At 41.7% G+C, this 18,818-nt stretch overlaps 1 pseudogene; it reads left to right on the forward strand.

Moving 5' to 3' along the window:
* Positions 1-10,217: 10,217 nt before the first annotated feature.
* Positions 10,218-18,818, forward strand: part of LOC103202397 — a 16,472-nt pseudogene continuing 7,871 nt past the window's right edge.

Genomic DNA, 18,818 nt, shown 5'->3' on the forward strand with positions numbered 1-18,818 from the left:
CTGTCTTCCTCTTGTGGGATTAGAGGAGGTCAGAACGTGTGGCCTCTTTGCCGTTTTTGCAGAGTTGTATGAGAAAATCAGTGCCTCTGACAATTATTTGGAGTTTAAAACTACTCATTGGACTATAATCTCAATTTGGAGTCATCAATGAGATTGCCTGACTGACAAATGTCAAGGTATTGACACTTACATATGCTTATATATATATATACATTCCTGATATACTAATGCAGAATCACTCTTATTTGTTTTCCATCTATTTACTGAAACACTAACTGAGCTTTGCTTTAGGCCACCTCAGGCTGGGTTCTCTAGAGAAGGAAAACCAGTGAAGTGTACATAGAGAGAGACATTTATCTCAAGGAAATGGCTTACATGGGTGTAAAGGCAGTGAAGTCCCAAGTCTGTGGGTCAGACATCAGGATGGAGCTTTCTCCTGACTCCTGCAGCTGCTGGGGAAGACAAACCCAAGATGAGCAAGTAAGACAGAAGGTTGCTGGTTTATAAGCTCTGGAGGTGAAGAATCTCAAGGTCGGCAGCTAAGACACCAGGCTATTCGCTCACAGACTGCAGAGGCTGATGGGTCTCGAGAATGTGAGGTCAAATGATAACAAGCCAGATGCAGGATCCAAATCAAATGAGCACGTTTTACCAGAACATCCATATACATATATTGGATGCAGACCATGCCCCCAAGGAAACTCTCCTTACAGCTGAGTGACTGTTACATTATATCACATCATAGGAGATGACAACATCATAACAACCAAATTATATAATTTCAGAACTGCCAAACTACATCATTACTTAACAAAACACTGTGAATCATGGCTCAAACAATTTGACACACAACCTTAACCATCAAAGTCACTTAATAATAACATTTGAGTATTTATTGTGTTACATATTATGCAGACATTTTTCATTAACTCAATACAGCTATGCCATCACTTAGTGTCCATTTGGACATTGTCTCACTGCATGTACATCTGTGATCCCATAAGGATTTTTCCCCCCAAGGAAATATAACTCTGCTTCTGCTTATTTCTCCCAAATGGTTTAAAGGTGAACAGAAGATTTCAAAGGGCAGCTCAAGAAGACAAAGTAAAGTATTGTAATGAAATGTGCAAAGACCTGTAATTAAAAACCAAAAGGGACAATACACTCAGCATTTTTTGAGCTGAAAGAACTGAAGAAAAAAATTCAAGCCTCAAATTCCAATATTGAAGGATTACATGGGCAAAACTGAACGATGCAAGAATAATCAAAAGAAGATGGAAGGAATACAGAGTCACTATATCAAAAAGAATTAGTCAATGTTCAACCATTTCAGGAGATAGCATATGAGCAAAAACCAACAGTACTAAAGAAAGAAGTCCAAGCTGGACTCAAGGAAATGGAGAAAAACAAGATTCCAAGAATTGATGGAATACTCATTGAGATGTTTCAACAAACAGATGTAGCACTGGAGTCCCTTACTAGTTTATGCCAAGAAATTTGGCACAGAGCTACCTGGCCAACTGACTGGAGGAAATCAATATTTGTGCCCATTCCAAAGAAAAGTGATCCAACAGAACGTGGAAATTATTGAACAATATCATCAACATCATACACAAGTAAACTTTTGCTAAAGATAATTCAAAAATGGTTGTAGTATAACATTGACAAGGAACTGCCAGAAATCCAAGTGAGATTCAGAAAAGGACGTGAAATGAGTTATCATTGCTTATGTTAGATGGATCTTGGCCGAAAACAGAGAATACTAGAAAGATGTTTATTTTTATGGACTATGCAAAGGCATTCAACTGTGTGAGTGGAGCATAATAAATTATGGGTAACACTGCAAAGACTAAGAACTCCAGAACACTTCATTGTACTCATGTGGAACCTGGACATAGACCAAGAGGCAGTCATTCAAACAGATCAAGAGGATACTGTGTGGTTTAAAATAAGGAAAGGTATGCACCAGGGCTTTATTCTTTCACCATACTTATTCAATCTGTATGCAGAACTAATTGTGAGGATGACACAGGATGAGGTATTGTTTTGTTCTGTTGAAGGGCCACTGTAAATCTGAAGTGACTTGACAGCACCTAACAACAATTCAAGCTAACTAGCCAGTTTCTGTTCCTAGTTATCAAAGGACCATAATATTTTTCCAAGTTGTATTCATTCTTCCAGTCATGCCTTCCAAATCTATCCTTCATACTTCTGCTATATCGAGTCTCCTAAACAAAGCACGATCACTCATCCAACATGATGTTGTTTTTGTTAAGTGCCGTCAAGTCATCTCCTACTCATAGTGACCCTATACACAGCAAAACGAAACACTGCCCAGTCCTGTGCCAGCCTGCCTCATGGTCCTTGCTATACCTGAGCCCACTGTTGCAGCCACGGTGCCAATCCATCTCATTGAGGGCCTTCCCCTTCTTCATTGACCCTCCACTTTACCAAGAAAGATATCTTTCTCCAGGGAATGGTTCCTTCTGACAACATGACCAAAGTAGGTGAGATGATGTCTGGCCATTCTCACTTCCAAGGAGCATTCCAACTGCACTTCCTCCAGGACAGAGTTGTCAGTCCTTCTAGCAGACTAACTATTGTACTCTAAGCATTCTTCTCCAACACCACAACTCAAAAGCATCAACTCTTCTTCGGTTTTCCTTATTCATTGCCCAGCTTTCACACGCATAAGAGGCAACTGAAAATACCATGGCTGGGGTTAAGCGCACCTTAGTCTTAAGGAGACATTATTGCTCTTCAGCACTTGAAAGAGGTCTTTTGCAGCATATTTGCCCAATGCAATATGTCATCTGATGTCTCGACTGCTGCTGTCATTGGTGTAAATTGTAGAACCAAGTAATATGAAGTCTGTGACAAGTTCAATCTTTTCTCCATTTATTGTAAAGCTGTTTATTGGACCAGCTGTGAGGATTTTTGTTTTCTTTGTATTGAGGTATAATCCATACTGCAGACTGTAGTCTTTAATCTTCATCAGTAAGTACTTCAAGTCATCCTCACTTTCAACAAGCAAATTGTCATCTATATATCACAGGATGTTAATGAGTCTTCTTCCAATACTGATGGCCACATTCTTCTTCATATCATCCAGTTTCTCGGATTATTTGCTCAGCATACAAGTTGAATAAGTATGGTGAAAGGATACAACCCTGATGCATTCCCCTTCTTCATTTTGAACCATGCAGTATTTCCTTGTTCGATTCAAATAACAGCATCCTGATCTATGTACAGGTTCCTCATAAGTACAATGAAGTGTTCTGAAAATCCCATTCTTCTCAATGTTAACCATAATTTGTTATGATACACACAATTGAATGCTTTTGCATAGTCAATAAAACGTAAGTAAACATCTTTATGGTTTTCTTTGGTTTCAGCTAAAATCCATCTGACATTAGCAATAATATCCCTTGTTCCATGTCCTCTTCTGAATCCAGCTTGCATTTCTGGAAGCTCTCTGTCAATATACTGCTGCAACCGTTTTTGAATTATCTTCAGTAAGATTTTACTTGAATGCGATATTAATGATATTGTTTGATAATTTCCACATTCTGTGGGATCACCTTTCTTTGGAATGGGTACAAATATGGATCTCTTCCAGTCAGTTGGCCAGGTAGCTGTCTTCCAAATCTCTTGCCATAGCCGAGTGAGTGCCTCCAGTGGGGCATCTGTTTGTTGAAACATCTCAGTGGGTATTCTGTCAATTCCTTGAGCCTTGTTCTTCGCCAATTCCTTCAGTGCAACTTCAACTTCTTCCTTCAGTAACATTGGTTCTTGATCATATGCCACCTCCAGAAATGGATGAACATCAACCAGTTCTTTTTGGTACGGTGACTTTGTGTATTCCTTCCATCTTCTTTTGACGTTGCCTGCATCATTCAATATTTTGTCCACGTTGTTGTTGTGCTGTTACGTGCCATCAAGTCGGACCCGACTCATAGCGACACCTCCTTGGGTTTCGGAAGCAGTATCACTACAGAAGTAGATTGCCCAACCTTCCTTCTGAGGAGTGGTTGGTGGGTTTGAACTGCCAGCCTTCTGGTTAGCAGTCAAGTGCCTTGGGCACTATGCTACCAGAGCTCCTATTTTGTCCACAGAACCTTTCAATATTGCAACTTGAAGCTTAAATTTTTTCCTCAGTTCTTTCAGCTTGAGAAATGCTGAGCATGTTCTCCCTTTTGGTTTTCTAACTCCAGGTCTTTACACATTTCATTACAGTAATTGGTTTTGTCTTCTCGAGCTGCTCTTTGAAATCTTTTGTTCAGCTCTTTTATCTTGTCATTTCTTCCATTACTTTAGCTACTCTCTACTCAACAGCAAGTTTCAGAGTCTCTTCTGACATCCATTTTGGTCTTTTCTTCCTTTCTTGTCTTTTTAATGATGTCTTGTTTTCTTGATGGATGACATTCTTAATGTCATCTCACAATTCCTCTGGTTTTCGATCACTGGTGTTCAATGCATCAAATCTATTCATTAAAGGGTCTCTAAAATCAGGAGGGATATTACTGAGGTCATATTTTGGCTCTCATGGGCTTGTTTTAATTGTCTTCAATTTCAACTTGAACATGCATACGAGCAGTTGATGGTCTATTCCACCAGCTCCTGACCTTGTTTTGGCCAAAGATACTGAACTGCCCCATTGCCTCTTGTCACAGATGTGTCAATCTGATTCCTGTGTATTCCATCTGGTGAAGTCCACATGTAGAGCCATCACTTATGTTGTTGAAAAAGGGTATTTGCAATGAATAAGTTTTTGGTCTTGCAAAATTCTATCATGCGATATCCACCATTATTTCCATCACCAAGGCCATATTTTCCAACTAATGGTAACTCTTTTTGTTTCCAACTTTTGCATTCCAATCACCAATGATAATCAACACATCTTGACTGTATGTTTGGTCTATTTCAGACTGCAGCAGTTGGTAGAAATCTTCAATTTCCTCATCTTTGGCTTTTGGTGGTTGGTGTATAGATTTGAAAAATAGTCATTAACTGGTCTTCCTTGTAGGCATATGGATATTATCCTATCACTGACAGCATTGTACTTCAGGACAGATCTTGAAACAAGTCTTGGTGACAATGAATGCCACACCATTCCTCTTCAATTTGTCATTCCAGCATAGTAGATCATATGGTTATCTGATTCAAAATGGCCAAAACCAGTCCATTTCAGCTCACTAATGCCTAGGATATCAATCTTCATGTGTTCCATTTCATTTTTGATAACTCCCAATTTTCCTAGATTCATACTTCGTACATTCTATATTCCAATTATTAACAGATGTTTGCATCTGTTTCTACTCATTTAGAGTCGTGCTACATTAGCCAATGGAGGTCCCAAAAGCTTTACTCCATCCAAATCGTTAAAGTCGTCTCTACTCCCAGAAGTCATCTCATCCCCAGTCAAATTTTGAGTGCCTTCCAACCTGATGGGCTCATCTTCCCAGCATTATATCAGGCAATGTTTCAGGGCTATTCATATAGTCTTCCAGTAATATATTATACAGTGTTTCACTGCTATCCATAAAGTTTTCACTGGCCAATTGTTTGAGTAGTGGATGGCCTCTTCCTTCTTCTGTGTCTATCTTAGCCCAGAAGCTCCACTGAAACCTGTCCACCATGGGTAACCCTGCTGGCATTTTGCAACACCAGTGGCAGAGCCTCCAGCCTCACAGCAACACGTAAGCCACCACAGGATGACAAACTGACAGACAAGTTTGTCCACCTTCGTTGTTTCTAACCCCTCAGCCCCAGACTACCTTGGGCCCTGGCCTTAAAAATAGAGCCACCGCCAAGAGAAAGCAGCCCCCAAGCCCTGCACCTACCTATCTCAGGCCCCGGCCTTAAAATAGAGCCTCCCTCAAGAAAAAAGCAGCCCCCTAGCCCTGCACCTGGGAGCTCTGGTAGCATAGTGGCTAAGGCACTTGACTGCTAACCAGAAGGCTGGCGGTTCGAACCCACCAGTCACTCCTCAGAAGGAAGATGGGGCAATCTACTTCCGTAGTGATACTGCCTTGGAAACCCAAGGATGGGTCGCTATGAGTCTGATCTGACTCAATGGCACACAACAACAACAACAGCCCTGCACCCACCTACTTCAGGCCCCAGACTTAATATAGAACCATCCCCAAGTGAAAAGCAGCTCCCGAGTTCCGGTCATCCAGCATACACATTATTACTATTATTCATTAATCTCATTTACTGAGCTCCTAGTATGTGCCAAGCATGGTCAGAAAAAGCCTTGATCTGACATTTTAGCTAATATTTAACTGAAAAGAGCCAGCCTTAACCCCTGTTTTAAAAAATTAAAATAAAATAAAAACCACAGGTTCTCCATTAGGTGATAATGCAAAATTTTAAGCACATGGACACCAGGGTCTCTCTAAAATTTAGTTTCAAACTACTTTAAAATTCTTTCCCCTTTAATTATTATCCACTTTTGAAAATCTTCTACTTTCTTTGTCTCTGAGATATAATCTATACACCTTGATTCTGTCCATTCTATAACCCACTCTGAAATGTCCTAAACATCACCTAACTCCCTTCCCAAAGGCCACTCATCTGAAAAAGAATCATTTTTCAAAGCTCCTCCAGGAAGTATTCCTTGACTACTTCAGTTTTTAATGAGCAAACCCCTCCTTTCAACTGGATTACAAACAGCCTGTATAATTTATGTAGTGTGAACTCACTGCCTTATATTGTTTGCATCTGTCTCTCCAATAAGACTGCAAGCTCCTTAAGAACTGAGAATCTATTATCTCTTGGCTCTTTCATAATGCCTCACATAGTATTTTGTACAACAATAAATATTTGTTGATTTCCTGTGTTGATATTCCAATTAGATACAAAGGAGCAAAAATCACGCTTTTTGTTTTCCTAAAGCAAAGCTGGCCACATCACTGCTCAGCTTTAAAACACTATACTGAAGGAATCTACCCTAGAGCAAGGATAAATTTAGCTGAAGATAATCTTACATATGCACTTGTGCTACAAAACTAGCCACACACTTTACAGAAGCAACAGAAGACAGAGTTGGAATAATGTCTCAGAGACAACCATACATATACCTTGAGAGATACAATCACTGGGCCTGCCAACTCAGGACCATAGTCTCAGGGGACACCAAACTCAATTGGCACAACATAGTACACAAAAATCTTGTTCCACAACCTACTTTTGTGAGTAGCAACTGGGATCTTAAAAGCTTTCCAGCAGCCATCTAAGATGCAACTCTTGGTCTCCTCTCATCTGAAGCAAAGAAGAGGGAAGAAAATCAAAGGCATCTGGAAACAATCAGTCCAAGGATATGATGGAGCCCGAGACCAGAAGAACCAGATGGGCCCAGCTACCAATGCCAACCACTCGGAAAGGGGTCAAACCTGAAGATCCTGGGTAGGGTGGGAGGAAAAATGTGGAACAAAATCCAAAAGCACAAAAACAACCAGAATTACTGGTCAAATAGAGTCTAATGGAACCCCCAAGACTATGGCTCTGGGTTACCCTTTGGGCCTAGAACTCAGCTCACTCCCATGGATTGGCTCTCAGCCCAACAGCAGAAAGACCTACAAGCAGAACACCTATCCCAAGGCAATGCACCCACCTACTCTAGGGAGATACACCCCTTGGAGCAACTGGCCATGGGGCACCAGAGGGACAGCATTCACACAGAGGGAAAGCTGGACAGACAGGATGCATGGTTAAGAAGGGCACAGGGAGGGGGTAGTCACAGGGATGGGAGGGAAGGAGAGTTTGTAATGGTCGGGGATGGTAATTGGGGCGTGAAATCAAATGTACATGAACTGTTGAATGTAAAACAAATTTTGCTCTGTAAATTAGTACCTAGAGAACAATAAAATTAAAAAAAAATACAATACTGCATTGATTTTTCTATTACTTCCTAGATGAAATCCAAACTGCACAGATTGGAATATACAACCCCTCAAATTCTGGCTGCAGTTCTTTCTACCATTATGGGATACTTCCTACCATCTACCCTACAAACTTGCACACCAGTTTCCACCACCCTAATTTTTTTTACCTCTTCTTTTCTTAGCCAACTTCTACCAAAAGATCCGGCTCACATGTCACCTTCTCTACAAAACTTTTGTAATTTGCCCCTGCCAGCATTCAGCCATTTAACTACCATAATATTTCATCTTTCTGCAATAAAAGCACAGCTATTTTGATTGATCTGCTTTTACATCCACTGCCTCACGAGGCTCATTGCAAGCATCAACCCTTGCGTTCTCATCTATGTATCCTTAATGCTTAGCACAAGGCCTGGCAGCTATCTACTGAACGAGGGGATAAATAGCAAACTTGAGATTCAAGATCCTGACTTGCTCATCTCTATTTCCCGAGGGTCTATCACAGAACATAGCACATGGCAGCTTTGTTTGCTTTTCTCATCTTAAGGTCTAAATCACTACTTGATGATGACTCCTAAATCTGTATCTCTTTAAGACTTCTTCTTAGGACTCCAGTCTCTCATGGACCTCCTGAAGAGTTCCATCACAGCATATCCCAAGTACGTAAAAATCCACACATCTAGTGTGGTTATCTATAATCCACATCCTCACCCCTTATCTGCTTGCCCCCACACATTCTGTATTTAGTTTGGTGTGCTGCTAACCTGGCCTCCTAAACCAGAAACCTCTTCTTTCCTTTATATCTAATCACCATTAAGTATAATCCTAGCTCTTAGGTAGCCCTAAACTGTTCTCCCCAGCACCATGGTCTTCGAGGCCAACAAAAATTGTCCCTTCGATTATCTCCTCCTCCAGAGACCTCCCTGGATAACTTAAACCTTTGGTTATTTTTATTTTTCCTGTTCGGTTTCTATGAGTAATATTCCCTATTAGATAATACTCTAAGTTCCTTGAAAGCAGTGCTAGATGTCTTTAACTTTTATTTCCAAGAATTAAGCACACCATATATTCAATGAATAGAGTTAAAAAGAATTTTTAAAAATGCCCCAAATAACTTAAATTTTATTAGTCATTCGAGATGGATAAAGGATTTAATTCTTCAATCACCAAAGGGAAATTTTTCTAAAAATATTTTTCAATGAGAAATCTTTCTCAAATAGGTTAACCCACTTTCTTGCATTCTTAAACAAGGTGGGCAGAATATAATGCAAGCTCCTTACAGATGACTCAGGGTCATAGTTATGAACAATCACTGGATTATGCTGTAAATACACTGATGCCTTCAGATGCTAGGTGTCCAAAGAGTTCTTAACCATTATGTTTAAAAAACCCAGGCTGCTATACTGTGTGTGGTCTGATTAATTTCATTCCTCATTCCCCACTCTCAGGCAAATCTTCTTGGTGTGCCTGCCTCCAAAACTACCCCCAGCTCCCAATGTGCTGTGTATGTGGTATTCTCCAGAACCATACAGCTCTTGAAATCTAATGGTATGATCTTTTGCAGATGGGCTATTGAACTAGTTCCAAATAAAGTCTAAGAAAGTGGCTGATAAGAAAACCCACTAGAAGATCATGAGGTACTCCAGCACAAGTCTTTGGGCGAAAGTTTCTGAAACAGGTGCGACAGGCCCAGTAGACCTACTCCCCTCCCCAACGCCTCCAGCCAGACTCCCGACGAGGGCTTTCACATATGGGGAAAACATTTACAGCTGAGCAGGAAAGCATTTGGCCCGTGGAGGGTGCTGTGCTCTGCGGTGAGCGGTAAAAATCAAAGAAATAAGGTCTTCAAGAGGTTCTGGATGAAAATGAATGTGCTTCATGTCTAGACGCCCGGTTGAAGGGCCAGGAGAGGCGTGAGAGGGACCAGGAATGGAAAGTCAACTTTGGGCACTAGCCTGTCACGCCGGCGCCAGCCTCCAGCCGCCAGATCTAAGTGAAGCGTAAGTCGGGGTCGGCGGAAGGGGTCGGGGACCGCTGCACAGGCCGCTACAGATGCAGAGTCCCCACAGCCGCCTAGGACCCGCGCTTCGCGCACGCTCGCTCGCGCGTACTGCCCAGCCTGAGGAGACACCAGCGGACCCACCCACCGGCTCCAAACCGGAGCACGCGCCGTTTACTTGACGGCGTTTCATCCGCTCCACACAAAGAGCGTGCGCCTAGCCCAGGCGTGTGCACTTCACCAAGAGTAACCTGCCGGGGAAGAGGTGCACAGCCCAATGAGGGAACAAAGCGTGCGCAGTAGCGTGCGCGAGACAAGCACAGGTATGGAGCATGCGCAATGTGGAAACGCAATCGGCTACGTGGGAGCCCAAGGCGTGCTCCGAGAGAGCCACGCTCTGGCGCAGGCGCAGAAGCGTCCAGAAACGGTAACCAGCTGGTGGATAGAAAATAGAGACATCACTTCAAAGTTACGTTAGGAAAGGCTTTGTTTTGCAGGGAGGCTGTACCCTACTACCGGGCGCCTCAGTTCTCACAGCTCAAGGGGCCTGACAGTTACTCACCGATATCCACCCTTGAAGCAGACTTAGAGACCCCTTCCGCTTACACGGTTCGCGTGTGCCGCAGTCGCTGCTGTGATTCCATCGGTCTTGAATTTGACGTCATCCCACACTAGGAATGAGGTCATTGCAGGCAGCGTTCGTCACATGCGCAACGCTGTGCTTGACTTCTTGGATTGCGGCGCCATGGGGCGGGAGTGCAAGCCGCGAGGGAGGCTGGAGACTGAGGGGGTCTGGACGGAGGTTGGCCTGTTGAGTGCCACGCACTCAGGCTGCCATAGCCGCTTGTGCGCAGTCTTTTGCTCTGTACGGAGGTGTGCACCCTTGGGCAGCAGTGTCCGAGCCAGCCTAACTAATGGTCAGTGGGCGGCGAGTAGGGGTCGCCGCCCCTTTGCCATGACCACACACCAGTGAGGAGAGCCCCCGCCGCGATGGGGAGTCAGATGGGATTGTCCCTAAGTTGGATCTGCCGCTTGGTGGAGGCCTAAGGGGCTCTCTGTAATGATTGCCGCAGTCATTTTACTAATGTTCTGCTTCCCTTCGATCTGGTGGCGACAGCACCACCAGTCCAGAATTAACCAAGTCTTTGGAGTTGTGTGCACCTCAGCGGGCAAGCGTCAGGATCCCTGGAAGAATTATTAATTCTCATAGTAAACAGGAGGGCCCTGAGCCACAGGACCTGCAAATCAGGCGACACCGAACATTACACAATTTCTGAAGGTGGTGAGTCACCGGGCAGAGCACAGGTGGCTCGGTTGAGTAGTCTGCATGGACAATTTTACCATGAACAATTTACCATGGACAATTTAGTCCATGGTTCTACAACGACCCTTCAGGATTTCCTCCAGCGCTGGACCTTTGAGGCCAGGAGGCAGTCAGTCGTCCTACAAGCGAGGGACACAGAATCTGGAGTTTGCTGAGAGTCTGTTGGAGAGTTTCTATTTCCATCCTCCTAATAGGTTGGGCAATCCTACTTCCGTAGTGATACTGCCTCGGAAACCCAAGGAGGGGTCGCTATGAGTCAGGGCACATAACAACAACAACAAATATGGAGAGGGAGTTCTGGTAGCATAGTGCCTAAGGCACTAGACTGCTAATCAGAAGGCTGGTGGTTCAAACCCACCAGCCACTCCTCCGAAGGAAGGTTGGGCAATCTACTTCCTTTGTAATACTGCCTCCGAAACCCAAGAAGGGGTCGCTATGAGTCGGTCCGACTTGACGGCACATAACAACACAACAACAACAAAATGAACTGAAGAAACAGGCTGCCAGGTTCATTCTGCTCAGGCAAATTTAGAAATTGCTACTCTGATTATCAACTCCATGTGACATTCACTTGTACTGTGTTGTCACACACAAACATTGGCATAGTTAAATTTATATGTCAACTTGGCTGGGCCTGGTTGAGTGGCTGGGCAGCTGGTGGTAGTTATTCCCCATGATGAGACAGGCAATCAACTCCATGGTGGGATCTACCACAAGCAGCTGAGTAGCTGCCTTTGGGATGTGGTCTACTTTCTGTATATAAGGAAACACGTTGGAGTAGTCTCTAGCTTATGGCATGATTGGACCTTGTATGTAGCCATGTAGTTCAGCAGCCTGCCACACTCTGCAGACCTTGGGATTTAGAATGGACTTGAGTTAATGGTCTACTGTGTGGTTTAGTAACATCAGGACAGTGCCATTTTATTTGTCAACCTTGGGCTTGTTAGCCTCAGCAGCCAGTAGATGCTTGAGTGAAGAGATGCCTCTAGCTTCAGTGGGCTGGGAGCAAGAGGCAGCACTGAAGCCCAAGGTCGAGGGGCTTTCACACAGCCCCTGGAGCCTGGCACTTTGAACTTGGGCTTTGAGCCTCCCAAACTGTCAGAGAATAAATTCCTGTTTGTTAAGGCCATCCCATTTGTGGTATATTACTGTCAGAGTAGCACTAGGTAACCAGAACAAACATCTTTTTAAAATAGGTTTTCAGAGAATGATCAGTATGCAGTTAACTTATTTTCTGAAATACCAATTTTTATTTGATATCTTTTAAACTTTTTGTTAGATTGGTTTATGGATATTACAATTCCTCCTTTAATTAGAAAATTCACTTCATTTTCTGTCAAAACTAGAAAATTAGAAGAACAGAAGTGCCAAGTGGTAAATACTAACATTGAAGAAAGGGTTCTCTGTTGTTGTTAGGTGACCTCGAGTCTGTTCCAACTCATAGTGACTCTATATACAACAGAAAGTTAAGCAGTTTTCAAACCCTGTGTACACTATGTGCACTGTCACATTCTGGGCCACCCCACAGTCCTGAATCCATTGTTGCAGCCACTGTGTCAATCCATCTTGTTTCCTCTTTTTTGCTAACCAAGCATTATGTCCTCCAGGGACTAGTCCCTCCTAATAACATGTTCTCGCTTCTAAGGAGCATTATGACTGTACTTCTTACAAGGCAGAATTAATCCTTTTTCTTGCAGTCCATGGTATATTCAATATTATTGGCCAACACAATAATCAAATGCATTGATTCTTTGGTCTTCCTTATTAATTACCCAGCTTTTGCATACAAATGGGGCAATTGAAAATACTATGGCTTGGATCAGGCACAACTTGGTCCTCAAAGTGATGTCTTTGCTTTTTAACACTTTAAAGAGGTCTTTTGCAGCATATTTGCCCAATGTAATGTCATGTCAAATCTCTATTATAGACAAGCCAAATAAAGGAAAAACAAAACCCGTGTCTCCCTACCCATTCCAAATGATGGTGATCCTATATATTACAGAGTAGAACTACTCCACAGGGTTTTCTTGATTTCTGTTAAGACTACCACCAGGAAAACTTTTTGAAGCAGTTCTACATCCACAGTGTTTATTTGAAAATAAATATTATGCAAAAATGGAAGGTGACTAAATCAAAAAAAACAAACTCACTGTCTTCGAGTCAGATCCAACTCATAGCAACCCCTGCTTGGGTTTCTAAGGCGGAATCACTACAGAAGTAGATCGCCCGATCTTCCTTCTAAGGAGTGGTTGGTGGATTTGAACCACCAGCCTTCTGGTTAGCAGTCAAATGCCTTAGGCACTATGCCACCAGAGCTCCCAGAAGGTGACTACATCATTACGTAACTGCCAAATTACATCATTGCATAACTGCCAAACCACTGAGAATCATGGCCCAAGTAGGTTGAAACATAACCATCACAATCAGCTTTACTCACACCTCATACCTTGGCATTAGTTACTACCAGATATATGTTGTTAATATGCAAAATAGTATGAAAGTAGACTTTTGCTCTTATAAATTTGAAATGTTGCATAACACAAGATAGTCCATAAGTGTAAGTGTTTTTGCTACTTTTTTTGGTCCATAGAGTTTGGGCTGCTTTTTCTTCAATTATTATAACCTAACTCACTGTGGTCAAGTAGATTCCGACTCATAGCAACTCCTCCTTGGGTTTCTGAGGCAGTGTCTCTATGGAAGTAGATTGCCCAGTCTTCCTTCCAAAGAGTGGCTGGTGGATTTTAACCACCAGCCTGCTGGTTAGCAGTCAAATGCCCTAGGCACCACACCATATAAACCCTTCAATAGGTGTTATCCAAAGCTCAATGTGTTGTTTCAAAAGAGAAAACATTATTTCACCTAGAAAGGATAAATAGGATATCAAAAAGTAGAAATGTTATTGAAACTACAAAATCCATTTAAGATAAAGATATGGGTTAAAACTCCAAGTTAGCTATCTTCTTCACAAGTTGTTTCAGACAAAAACAGCAACTACTGTGACTAAGAAATAATTTGCTGAGTGCTTAACTTTGTGCTCTAGCCAGCTAGAACTTGTACCCATTGGTCTCATTATCCATAATATTCTGCACCAGTGGTAGGAAAATCATTTTTCAATTGAAACAGTCATTTTTATGAAATCCAAAAAGATTTTGTACATTATAGAAATTATATGAAATCTTACCTTTTTTTCTTTCATTTGAAAAACTCAAAACCCAAAAAGTATTTGAGTGATTACATCCTATCTTCTTCCTACTTAAATTTGATGGAGAAAGAAAAATAAAAGTTGCAGGTACTGATAGTTGCCATCTTTATATTTCCTTGAAGAAATCTATGCATTTTAAAGACAAAACTAAAGCATATGATTTTCTATGGAACGTCAGAATGGATTCTTGTTCGTTCACTTTATTCATCCCATATAATGTGTTATTTCTTACTTTGAATATCCTGGTAGCTTTCACTTCTTCAAAAGAAAACAGCTTCCCTCAGAGTAATCGTCACTTGTATGGAGTATCTATGGTACCTTCATGATAAACAGTCTCTTGGCATTGCAAATTCAGTATCCCAGGGTTTGAAACTTGATGCTACATTTTTGAAAATTTTTAAATAATATTGTTAATCGACAAAAAGTATTTTCGATCTAAATAAAGGGTCAGCATATCTGTTAGGTTGATGTCACTAGTGTTTTGTCTTTTAAGTTCACCTTTTTGTCTAGGCAAGGAGCATAAAATTTCAAATAAAATTTTGAACTTAAAACATTTATAATGCAGTTCTGGTTTTTCAACTCCTTTTTATACTGTATCTTTGTGTGTGTGTGTGTGTGTGTGTGTGTGTGTGTGGTTTTGGGAAAATTGTACAGACCAAATTCGCTTTCCGGACAGCAGCTCACATATACTTTGTCTCATGACATTGTCTTCAGTTTCCCACCATGCAACAGCTCCCCTCGCACTTTCTCCCCACACAAAGCAGCAGGATCCAAGTAGGAATTAGGTAAGGGGAGGGAGGAGAGGTTTCTAACAGAATAGTTCCTTCTTCCCTGTGTCCTTCCCTCCATGCACTCCTGCCCCCTGAGCTGTCTCTCTGTGCATACACAGCCCTTCTATTCTCCTATGATTGATTTCTCCAAGGAGTGTAACTACTTAATGTAAACGTTCAGCTCATGTGCCTGTCTTTTTTGTTTGGCTGAAAGCCACAGGAGTGGGTTCAATTCTAGACCTGAAGGGCAGCTAGGGGCCATAGTCTCAGTGGTTCCATCAGGCTCCATCAGACCAGCAAATCTGGTCCCTTTTTTTTTTGTAATGATTTTGAGTTTTGTTCCACATTTTTCTCCCAATCTATCCAGGATCTCCTACATAGATTTCTCTCCAAGTGGTTGACAGTGGCAGCCAGGCAACACTAGTTCATCTGGTCTCATAGTCATACAGGTTGAGGATCACATGGTGTACCAGTCACTTGGACTAATTGTTTCCAGGGATCTTTGGTTTTCTTCATTCTTCTTTGCTCTAGATGAGGAGAGACCCATCATTACATCTAGATGACCACTTGCAGGCTTTTAAGATCCTGGTCGCTACTCACCAAAATAGGATGTGGAACAATGTACCACAAGAGTGGTAGGATCCAGTTAAGGGGTGGGAGGCAGGCAGGCCCCAGTCCCCCAGAGCCAGGAAAGGGAAATAGTGACCTGGGGACCACAAAGCAGCAGGATCCAAGTAGGAATTAGGTAAGGGGAGGGAGGAGAGGTTTCTAACAGCTAAGAGAGACAAACTTGTCTGTCAGTTTGTCATCCTGTGGGGCTTGGACATTGCTGTGAGGCTTGAGGCTGTGCCACTGATGTTTCAAACACCAGCAGGGTTGAACAGGATGCACAGGTTTGAACACAGCTTCCAGACTGAGACAGACTTGGAAGAAGAAAGAGGCCATCCACTTCTCAAAAAAATAGCCAAGGAAAACCTTATGAATAGCAGAGAAATATTGTCTGATACATTACAGGCCAACTTTATGAATAGCTTGGAAATATTGTTCAACACAGTGCAAGAAGATAAGCCCCTTAGGTCAGAAGACACTCAAAACAGGACTGGAAAAGAGCTGTCTTGTCAGAGTAAAACCAACCTTAATGATATGGATAAAGTAAATCTTTCAGGAGCTCCATGTGCTGAACTGGCACAAATCAAATTGAGGAGAAAAAGCTGCAAAGATCCATTAATAATTAGAACAGGAAATGCATGATGTATGAACCCAGGAAAATTGGAAGTTGTCAAAAATGAAATGGAACACACAAAGATTGATATCCTAGGCATTAGTGAGCTGAAATGGACTGGTTTTGGCCATTTTGAATCAGACAAACATATGATCTTCTATACCAGGAATGACAATTTGAAGGGGAATGGTGTGGCATTCATCATCACAAAGGATGTTTCAAGATCTGTCCTGAAGTACAATGCTGTCAGTGATAGGATAATATCCATATGCCTACAAGGAAGTCCCATTAATACTACTATTATTCAAATTTACGCACCAACTACAAAAGGCAAAGATGAGGAAATTGAAGATTTTTATCAACATTTGTAGTCTGAAATTGACCAAATGTGCAATCAAGATGTGTTGATTATCACTGGTGATTGGACTGCAAACATTGGAAACAAAGAAGAATGACCAGCAGTTGGAAAATTTGGCCTTAGTGACAGAAATAATGTTGGAAATCACATGATAGAATTTTGCAAGACCAAGGACTTATTCATTGCAAACACCTTTTTTCAATAACACAAATGGCAGCTATACAGGTGTACTTCACCAGATGTAATATGCAGGAATCATATTGACTACATCTGTGGCAAGAGGTGATGGAAAAGTTCAATATCTTCAGCCAGAAAAAGGCCAGGAGCTGATTGTGGAACAGACTATCAACTGCTCATAAGCAAGCTCAACTTGAAATTGAAGACAATTAAAACAAGTCCACAAGAGCCAATATATGACCTTGAATATATCCCTCCTGCATTGAGAGACCATCTAAAGAATAAATTTGATGCATTGAATACCAATGACCGAAAACCAAAAGAATTGTGGAATGACGTCAAGATCATCATCCATGAAGAAAGCAAGAGATCATTAACAAGACAAGAAAGAAAGAAAAGACCAAAATGGATGCCAGAAGACTCTGAAACTTGCCCTTGAGCGAAGAGTAGCTAAAGCAAATGACAAGATAAAAGAGCTGAACAGATTTCAAAAAAGCAGCTTGAGCAGACAAAGTTAATTAGTATAATGAAATGTGCAAAGACCTGGAGTTAGAAAACTGAAAGGGAAGAACACACTTGGCATTTCTAAAGCTGAAAGAACTGAGGAAAAAATAAAAGCCTCGAGTTGCAATATTGAAAGATTCTATGGGCAAAATATTTAATGATGCAGGAAGCATCAAATGAAGATGGAAGGAATACACAGACTACAGTACCATAAAGACCTGGTCAATCTTCATTCATATCAGGAGGTGGCATGTGTTCAAGAACCAATGGTATTGAAGGAAGAAGTTGAAGCTGCACTGAAGGAATTGGCAAAGAACAAGGCTCCAGGAAATGATGGAATACCCACTGAGATGTTTCAACTAACGGATGCCCCACTGGAGGCACTCACTCAGCTATGCCAAGAGATTTGGAAGACAGCTACCTGGCCAACTGACTGGAAGAGAGCCATATTTGTACCCATTCCAAAGAAAGGTGATCCCACAGAATGTGAAAATTATCTAACAATATCATTAGTATTGCATGCAACTAAAATCTTACTGAAGATAATTCAAAAACAGTTGCAGCAGTATATTGACAGAGAACTTCCAGAAATGCAAGCTGGATTGAGAAGAGGACGCGGAACAAGAGATATCATTGCTGATGTCAGATGGATCATTGCTCAAAGCAAAGAATACCAGAAAGATGTTTACTTGTGTTTTATTGAGTATGCAAAAACATTTGATTGTGTGGATCATAACAGAATACAAATATACTTGTAGAAACATTGTCTGCCAACCCTATATATGGTCATAGGCACACTCCCCCCTACATAGATATACCTAATAGATCAGCCTGTCCACCCATGTAACAATGTTTGCCTTCACTGACAACCCAGTACTATACATAATCTTTGTTGTCTGTACCTCCCATGCATCTCTCCATGTGTTCCTGTTCCTCAATGCTACTATGTTGATCACTCACATGTGGTACATTGCCCTTCTTTTTACCCAAATCAGTACTTGTCTCTAACTATCTAACAGTGTTCCCTACCCTACCCTCCCACCCCTGGTAACCGACAAAGAAAATTTCCTTCCATATAAAAACATTCCTTGACTTTTTACGATAACGGACTAATACAGTATGTCCTTATGTGATTGACTTATTTCACTTAGCATAATGTCCTCCAAGTTCATCTGTGTTATGTGGTGTTTTACAGATTCTACACTGTCCGTTAGGGTTGTATAATATTCCATTCTGTGTATGTACCATAGTTTAGTTATCCATTCTTCTGTTGATGGGCACATGGGTTGTTTCCAACTTTTTGCTATTGTAAATATTGCTGCGATGAACACGGATGTACATGTGTCTATTCTTGTCCTGGCCCTCACTTCTTTAGG

This window comes from Orycteropus afer, unplaced genomic scaffold, assembly GCF_000298275.1.
Source record: "Orycteropus afer afer isolate SDZICR_OR568_19922 unplaced genomic scaffold, OryAfe1.0 scaffold00179, whole genome shotgun sequence".
Taxonomy (NCBI): Eukaryota; Metazoa; Chordata; class Mammalia; order Tubulidentata; family Orycteropodidae; genus Orycteropus; species Orycteropus afer.